General features: G+C 43.3%; 1 pseudogene; it reads left to right on the top strand.

Moving 5' to 3' along the window:
* Window positions 1–2744, top strand: part of LOC102436213 — a 3984-nt pseudogene extending 1240 nt beyond the window's left edge.
* The last annotated feature ends 4916 nt before the right edge of the window (window positions 2745–7660 follow it).

Below are 7660 nucleotides of genomic sequence, written 5' to 3'. Positions count from 1 at the left end.
CTCTGCGCTTCCTGGACTTGGAAGTCTATTTCTTTCACTCAGGTAGGGGAAGTTTTCTGTCATTATTTCTTCAAATAGGTTTTCAATATCTTGCCCTCTCTCTTCTTCTGGTACCCCTATAATTCTGATGTTGGTACGCTTGAAGTTGTCCCAGAGGCTCCTTACACTATCTTCGTATTTTTGGATTCTTTTTTCATTTTGCTTTTCCCGTTGGGTGTTTTTTGCTTCTTCGTATTTCAAATCTTTGACTTGATTCTTGCGATCCTCTGGTCTGCTGTTGGGAGTCTGTATAATATTCTTTATTTCAGTCAGTGTATGCTTAATTTCTAGTTGGTCCTTTATCACAACATCGAGGGTCTCACTAGATTTCTTGAGGATCTCACTACATTTATCGGCGGTTTCCATAAAATTCTTGAAAAATCTTAGAACCATGGTTTTGAACTCTATATCCAGTCGTTTGCTGTCCTCCATTTCTGTCATTTGTGACCTGTTTCTTTGTCTCCGCATTTTGTCTGCTTCTCTATGTTGGTAGAGTGGTTTTGTGTGCTAGGTGTCCTACAGGGCCCAGTGGCTCAGCCTCCCCAGTTACCTGAGGTGGACACTCTTGGTGCACCCCCTTGTGGGCTTTGTGCACAGTCTTGTTGTAGTTATGCCTTGATTGTTTTAGGTGTCACTGGGAGGAATTGGCCTCCAGGCCAATTGGCAGTGAGAATTAGCTGTGTCTACAGTGGGAGAACTTCTGTGCTGAAGACACCCTTCTGGGGCAAGACTTGGTTCAATGGGGCTTTGGTGCTCACTGAGTCTGCCCCCTGAGTGTGTTCCTTATGAATCTGAGGAGTTGTAATCTGGATGTTCCCACTCTGACCACTGGGTACACTGGCTCTTGGATCTAAGGAGGTGCTAATTAAGCCTCTTCCTGAGGTTACCCAGCAGGAGCTACGAAGAGATATGCAGATTCCCCTTCCTTTTTTGGGGGTTTGGGGTGCCCAGATGAGGCCCAGCTATGAAGCAATGCAAGCTGCTGTGGGGCCTTGGGCCTTCTCTTGGAAGTTCTGGGTCTGTCTGGCCCAGCTACAATTTGTTAGGTAATTTTCAAGTTGCAAAGGACCCGGGCATTCATATGCAAAAGGCTTTGCAGCAGCCTGGATGGGGCGGGGTCTCGGAATCAACAGGGTGGAGCAAGCAGCTATGGCTGATTCTCAGCCCTGCCCTAAGGGGCCACGAGTCTCAATGTCCCGGTAATTGCTGCAAGCACCTCTGAGGGAAAGCCGCCCTCAAGTTCCGAGTTCTGCCTGCTGCCAGACCGTCCAGTTTCTCCCCGTATGAGCCCTGGGACCCCAGAGATTTCCCGGAACCAGAGTTCAGAGCAGTCGGGAGCTTGTGACTCCCTCCCAATTCAAAAAGACAGCCGCGTCCTCAGGTGCCCGCCCCTTTCCGCACGTGAGCTGGAGCCTCCGTACCTCTGCACTTTACTTCCGCACCTCCTCTGAGTCTGCGTGCTCTTCTCTTTCCTTCTAGTTGTAGAATTTCCACTCAGCCAGCCTTCCTGTGGTTCTGGATGATGACCGTTCTGTCTTTTAGTTGTATTTTTGAATTTGTTGTCGGAGGCAGCAATTTCCAGATGTTTACCTATGTCGCCATCTTGGTTTCTCCCAACTAATAAAGAATTTAAAAAAACACACACTCTGAACAGAAAATCTCAACTTCAAGATTCAGAAGGAAAAATAGAAAACACCCTAGAAAAGGTGAATTGAAGAACAAAGAAGAATTTCATAGTGAACAGTCCTCATGTGGAACCCAGCAGAAGGAGCTTACTCAGTATTTTGGAGTCAATGACAGGTTTAAATCCCCTGTTAAAAGAAAAAAAAATTGAGCCCTAGACAGTGTTGCTCAGTGGTTAGACTGCCAGCCAACACACAAAAGGGTCGCAGGTTTGATTCCCAGTCAAGGGCACATATCTGAGTTTCAGGTTTGATCCCTGGCCCCAGTAGGGGAGTGTGTGGGAGGCAACCAATTGATGTGTCTCTCTCACATTGAGGTTTTTCTCTCTGTCTCTCGGAAGGAAGGAAAGAAAGAAAGAAAGAAAGAAAGAAAGAAAGAAAGAAAGAAAGAAAGAAAGAAAGAAAGAAAGAAAGAAAGAAAGAAAGAAAGAGATGGAGAGAGAGAGAGAGAGAGAGAGAGAGAGAGAGAGAGAAAGAAAGAAAGAAAGAAAGGAAGGAAGGAAGGAAGGAAGGAAGGAAGGAAGGAAGGAAGGAAGGAAGGAAGGAAGGAAGAAAAGGGAGGGAGGGAGGGAGGAAGGGAGGGAGGGAAAGAGAGGAAAGAAAAGAAAAGAAAAGAAAAGAAAAGAAAAAAAAAAAACATTGAGAAGTCGGGCCTTGAAAGGAGCATAGTCCAGGCTGTGGAAGAGTGGACTATTGAGAAGGCTGAGGAACTCAGCAACCAGCTAGCTAGCTACCCAACAGCTTGGTGTAAAATTGCCAAAGAGATTGCCTGCTGTAACTTTGTAAAAGCCAAAAAGGAAGCTGAAAATTCACAGGTTGCTCAAAAAAAAGAAGAAACTTGCATGTGGATTTGAAGCAAAGAGGAGATTGGAAACCAAAAGCAAATGGGATACATATAACTTGCCAGAGTTCTCCAAGTCATTGTGTCTTTTATTGAGTTTTTCCTTGAGTCTTCAATTGCTCAATTCACTGAAGTGGAAATTCATAGAAGTGGAAGAAATAAGCATAAAATTTGGGGGTTGATTGTCAGTCTTTTTCTAAAGAGTTCATCCTATTGAAGTGAATGGAAAGGAGTGTTCTGTTATTTGTACAAGGAATCTAAGCACACATAGGGAGTAGGATAGACTTCTCACACACAGGACCCAAGACAGGCATGTCCCCGCAGCCTCTGCCTCCTCTTTCTTTTCCCGTATCCACTTCCTTAGAGCATGTAGTGACCCCTGCAGGCAGGCCTCGCCAGTCTGCTCCTGTGGAGGCCTTGCCAGAGTGGCCTCCTTTGAGGTCTGTCTGATTGGGAGCCTGTCCCAGTGCCAGCGCTTGCCCGCTCCGCCCTACTGTCTAATGTGGATGGGCATTTCAATTGAGTGGGAGGCACTATGGCAACACCAGATGTAGCAGGAGACACGTGTGATAAGGGGAGCCACAGCTCAGAAGTCCCCACTCTTCGGGGGCCTGGGTTGTGAAAAGATCCAAAACATGGTCCAGCAAGTTTTGAAGGAGGGGTGGGAGGGAAGGATTTGAGGGAAAGGAAGAAACCTGTGTCTTGGGTTCACTCTGCTGGCATGTCATTTAGAACCGGTTTTATTTTATCTGCTTTCATTTGAATTAGACATTGTACTCATTCAAGCAATAAAATGGGAACATTATTCTTAGAGAACCCACGTTGCCGGAAAGTGTGGTCATGTGTCCTCTTCATCTGGTCACAGCAAAATAAGGATTGTTTTTGGATCAGTAGTAACTTCGATTCCTGAAGCTTTGACATATGCATTTACTACGCCTGGGATGCCTGAATTAGATTAGTAATGTAAATGTCAGTGATTGTTAACAGAGATTAATATGTTCTGGGTCATCAGTATGGCATGAATGTAACTATGATTTATTAAGTACCTTGGGCTAAAACAGCTCATTGAGGATCAGTCATTTTGAACGTCATGGCACTGGTTCTGAAAGTATGGTTCATGGTGCGTTCTTGTTTAGGAGCCCTCAGGCTGTTTCTGATTTTCAGCAGAACATTCTATTTCTTTCACCAAAAGCAGAGTTTGAATATAATCTCAAGTTTGCTGTAATTAGTCCTGAGGGCCAAGTTAGATACCTTGGCCCAAACTATAAATCGGAAGTTAAACATGGTTCTCCAACTGATCATAAATCTCAAACTCCATATTTTAAACACACATATTTTTGTGAGACAGCTAAGGGAGGGGCAAGCCAAGGACAGGAATAAAATGTTACCTGAACTTGGAGTAACAGTGTAGAACCTCACATTTAAAATCTTACTGATTTTCCTAATACCATTTTAAAAAATATTTTTAAAATATAGAATTTAGAGAGAAAGAAAGGAGAGAGAGAGAGAGAGAAATATCAACACCAATCAGCTGCCTCTTGCACCCTCCTCCACTGGAGATTGAGCCCACAACCCCGCATGTTCCCTGACTTGGAATGGTGCATGGGATGATGCTCAATCCATTGAGCAACACAGGCCGGGCTCTCCTGATACCTTTTATCTTGAATATTATCTAGATATTTTAATATCTTATTGTTTACTGTGATAAGACAAGTTTGAATTCTTAAAATATGAAGATTAAGTTTCAAAATATCCAAATTTTCATTTGCCAGGTAAAGATATCACTTTTAAAAATGTACTTCTTGCCCAGCCAGTGTGGCTCAGTGGTTGAGCATCAACCTATGAACTAGGAAGTCATAGTTCAATTCCCAGTCAGGGCACATGCCCCGGTTGCAGTCTCGATTCCCTGTGGGGAGCGTGCAGGAGGCATCCGGTCAGTGATTCTCTCTCATCATTGATGTTTCTATTTCTCTCTCCCTCTCCCTTCCTCTCTGAAATCAATAAAAATATACTTAAATTTTTTTGAATGTATATCTTGCTAAACTATAAAGAAGTATTGTATGAGGTTGATATTTAAATACGATTCAGCCCTGGCCAGTTTTGCTCAGTGGATAGAGCGTTGTCCTGAGGACTGAAAGGTCCCAGGTTTGATTCCAGTCAAGGTCATGTACCTCGGTTGCAGGCTTGATCCCTGGCCCTAGTTGGGACTCATGCAGGAGGCAACCAATCAATGCATCTCTCTCATCATTGATGTTTCTCTCTCTCTCTCTCCCTCTCCCTTTCTCTCTGAAATCAATAAAAATATATTTTAAAAAATAAATACGATTCAAATTGTGTATCTTTTGTAGCACCTTAAGTACCGCTCACGCATTTTCTCGTGTTTTGCGCGCCATCTGTTAAGGACCGCTCATGAGTGTTCTCATTTTTCACGCGCCATCTGTTATGGACCTTAGATGTCAACACTGTCTTGTCCACTGTGGGGCGCGGTTACGGTGTTTTGGCCAGGTTCAAGCCTCGGACTAGTGAAAGGACAGGGTCCTCTCACTGCCACGTGCAAGTCCCAGCTGGAGGGCAGGGCCCTCCCAGCACAATCATAGCCAACGGCTGTGGTTGTAAGCCACATAAACAAATAAATAAACAAACAAACAAACAAATAAATAAATAAATAAAAATAGATAAAATCAAACTAGTTATTTGCACCTGAGCACTCTAGACCTTTTTATGTTGAAGATATGCTTAAAAACTATCTGATGATTATTTCAAACCAAGAAACTACTTTTTTTTCCCAAAAATTAAAATAAAATTATTTCTCCCAGTACAAAAGAAGAATCTTCCCCATAAATTTGCAATTTTCACTGAAAGCAACAGATACAGATTTCTGGCAGTTAAAGGACAGTCTCTCTCTCTCTCTTTTTTTTAATGTTTCCAGCCTCAAATTCTGAGACACACTATCAAGAAAAGCTATATGCTAATGAATTTGATTGGGGATCAGAGGAAAAGAAAGAAATTCAGGATGACTTTTTGTGTCCCAGCTTGAGCAGCCAGGTGGAAGGTGGCACCACTCAATAAAATGGAGAGGGCTGGAGGCGGGTGTGAGAATGGGTTTTGAGAAAATCTAAAGCTCTCTTTGGACTTGTCAACTTTGAGATGACAATAAAATATCCAAGGGAACGGTCAGGAAAGCAGATGTCAAGAGTTTGTCGGTCAAAGGAGAGACTCGGGTTGAAAACACAAATTTAGGGTTTATTGGTACTAAAATGATGCTTGAGTCCATGGCAATGAATGAGACCAGCAAGGAGTTTAGAGAAAGACCAGAAGAGGTTCTGGGCCAGCCCTGAGGAATCCCAACATGTGGTCATTAGTTAGAAAAGGAAACAGTAGCAGAGCTCAGAAGGCGAGGTTTGTGTAAGAGGAGAGGAAGGAAGGAAGGAAGAAAGAAGAGGAGAGTGCTTCAAAAGTGAGGGGCCAGTCTTACCATTTGCAACAGCATGGATCAGTGAAATAAACCTGTCAGAAAAAGAGAAATACCATATTATTTTAGTTATATGTGGAACCTGAAGAACAGAATAAACAAACTAACAAAACAGAACAGAGAACAGACTGATGGTTGCCGGAGGGGAGGGAGGTTGGGGACTGGGTGAAAAAGGTGAAAAGATTAAGTAAAAATTGGCAGTTACAAAACAGTAATGGGGATGCAAAGCTCACCATCGGGCATATAGTTAATGATATTGTAATAACTATGTGTGGTGCCGGGTGGGTACTGGAAATAACAGAAGAAACCCTTTGTAAAGTATGATTGTCTGACCACTAAACTGTACACCTAAAAGTAATACAAAATAAAATTGATTGTAAACGTAATTGAAATTTTTTAAATTTAATTTTTTTTAAGTGAGAGATCAACTAATCTGTAGACACAGAGGTGCCCTTGAATTTAGCCATTCAAGGAGAATTTCAGAACAAACCTTTGGGAGAGCTTCCCTCATTTGGGGGTGAGGGGAATGATTTCTGCTGGGGGTCCCTATTGAAGGGTAACTATTTGGGGAAAGTAAAACTGTTGGATCGTCACTTTCCAGATTTGGAGGGTGATAATGTCCAGATAAATAAGTGGATGGGGTCAGGGAGAGGGCTAGACACAAGAAAACCTCCCTCATTTGTGTCCTTCAGAGCACTAAAGCGAACTCAGTGTTAATGGTGTGGATCACTAACAGTCACCTTCCAAGGGCTGACTCTGAACTGAAAATCATTTACAGGAAACTGCTTAAGAGTTATCTGAATTTCTTCAGAAATAAACTATCTTCTGGCATTCTAAAGGGAATGGCTGTCATCTTTGAATCATTTTTTAAGGACATGCTGACTTGCACTGCCTTCTCAGAGGTTCAGCCAAGAACATCAGCTCATGGCAGGATGGGGGTTGGGGAGCGGGGCGGGGTGGAGAGAGACTTGCTCTGTCCACTTTTCATGGCATTGTGATCTGGTAGACAGCTTCGGATCATGCCAGATTACAACTCTACAGATCCATGAGTGACACACTCAAGGGGCAGACTCAGTGAGCACCAAAGCCCTACTAAAGCAAGTCTTGCTCCATAGGGCTGTCTCCTGCATAGCAGCTCTTCCACTATAGTCACAGCTGGTGCTCAATTGTCTAATTGGCCTGGGGGTCAGTTACTCCCAGTGATGCCAACAGCAATCAAGGCTCAACTACAATAAGAGAGTGCTCACAGCCCACACAGGGGTGCATCTAGAGTGCCCAGCTCATGCGACTGGGGAGACTGAGCCACTGGGCCCTACAGGACACCTACTACACAATTAAAATGCCAAAGATTAAAGAAAAAGAGAGAATCTTAAAAGCAGCAAGAGAAAAGCAGTTAGTTACCTACAAGGGAGCGCCCATACAACTGTCAGCTGATTTCTCAACAGAAACATTGCAGGCCAGAGGGGGTGGCAAGAAATATTTAAAGTGATGAATAGCAAGGACCTACAACCAAGACCTACCCAGCAAAGCTATCATTTAGAATTGAAGGTCAGATAAAAGGCTTCATAGACAAGAAAAAGCTACCAAACCAGTATTACATGAAATGTTGAAGGGTATTCTTTAAGA

Source organism: Myotis lucifugus, unplaced genomic scaffold (assembly GCF_000147115.1).
Source record: "Myotis lucifugus unplaced genomic scaffold, Myoluc2.0 scaffold_12, whole genome shotgun sequence".
NCBI classification, from domain to species: Eukaryota; Metazoa; Chordata; class Mammalia; order Chiroptera; family Vespertilionidae; genus Myotis; species Myotis lucifugus.
The sequence above is the reverse complement of the archived record's forward strand: the minus strand, read 5'-3'. Positions and strand labels throughout refer to the sequence as shown.